At 54.1% G+C, this 1,394-nt stretch overlaps 1 non-coding gene across 1 annotated transcript; it reads left to right on the top strand.

Annotated features, from left to right (window-relative positions):
• The first annotated feature begins 859 nt into the window (after positions 1–859).
• Positions 860–942, top strand: TRNAL-UAA. Its single transcript has one exon. It is a non-coding gene; the product is annotated as a tRNA-Leu (tRNA).
• The last annotated feature ends 452 nt before the right edge of the window (positions 943–1,394 follow it).

Raw genomic sequence — 1,394 nt, 5'->3', positions numbered from 1 at the left:
TCCCTTCAAGTGGCTTAGCAACCCCAGAGTGAAGCAATGAGCAGCCCCTGTGGAAGAAAGGAGGAAATTGCTCTCACCCTGAAGCAGGACAGTTCCAGGACAGCTGGCTGACAGAATTTCCAGCAGACATGCCCTGCTGAAAGGGCCTAGCAGGGTCTCTCTGTGTGATAACATCCCTGTGTGAAGGTGCTGGCCTGGGAAGATTGATCATGGCTGAATTCAGGAACAGAAATTATCAGGATCCTGTGGTGTAAGGGCTAAAGACTTCGTGCACATGAGCACCTGGAGGTTGTGGGTTTGAATCCTGAGAGGCTCAGTAGTGATGTTTGTGTTTTTTTCTTCTTCTCCCTTGAAGATGAAAACAGAGCTTTCCCTCACCCCAAAGGAAAAATAAAGACCTTCCTGTACCCCTGTCTGCCCCAGCTAAATGCACTGGCAGAGTGCCTTGTGCAGACAGGAGGGGATGAGGAGTGGAACCTGGGGTGCAGAACCAGAGCTTTACCTGTGAGCTGTGTCTGGCTGAGCTGCCAGGCTGTCAGAGCTGCTCCCTTCCCCTGAGGACCCAGTGCTCCCCAGAGATGTCCCTTCTGCTCCAGGGTCCCTGTTGGCATCACCAGCAGTGACTGTGCTCCTTGCACGAGGATCTAGGGTGGCACACAGGGGCTGTGCCATTCTTCATGGCCCATAGACCCGCTCTCTCCTGATGAGATGTTCCATCAGTTGCTGGGGACGTTAAAGAAAGCAGTGAGGAGGGAATGCTGTCACTGGGCTTGGGAAGCATCCTGGGCTGGGACCCGAGGGCTTGGGGAGGTGTGAGCTCTCAGGGAGGAGCTGGTGGCCAGGGGAGAGCCCAGAGCCCACCAGGATGGCCGAGTGGTGAAGGCGTTGGACTTAAGATCCAATGGGCGCATGCCCGCGTGGGTTCGAACCCCACTTCTGGTAGGAGCCTCCTTTTCCTGTGAGCCCAAAGCTCCCAGCCCAGCTTTTGGGGCATCCCTTCAGAGCAGGGATGGGATCTCTGTGCCTGGGGAGCTGAGGCCATTCCATGCTCCAGCATGAGGACCCTGGTGGGGCTGGGCCTCCCTGCCATCCAGGCTGAGACACAAAGCAGAGATTCATGTGGAGGTGTGTGTGGTTATGTGTATCCCTCTGGCACACAGGCTGTGGATCTCCTCTTCCATGCAGGGAGTGCTGAGACAGTCATAGGCTTGAATCCCACATGATCCCAAAATAGCAACTTGTTTTTCCTATGGTAGAAATAGAAAAACCTGATTACCCAGAAGGCGGGGAATAAAAAGGTGTTAAGCACTAAACATTTCGGGTAAGTCAGAAGGGGAAACCACTGTGAACAAGTGGGTTCAGGGAGACAGATTTGGGGTTTGTGGAGTTTGTTT

This window comes from Catharus ustulatus, chromosome 13 (assembly GCF_009819885.2).
Source record: "Catharus ustulatus isolate bCatUst1 chromosome 13, bCatUst1.pri.v2, whole genome shotgun sequence".
Taxonomy (NCBI): domain Eukaryota; kingdom Metazoa; phylum Chordata; class Aves; order Passeriformes; family Turdidae; genus Catharus; species Catharus ustulatus.
The sequence above is the reverse complement of the archived record's forward strand: the minus strand, read 5'-3'. Positions and strand labels throughout refer to the sequence as shown.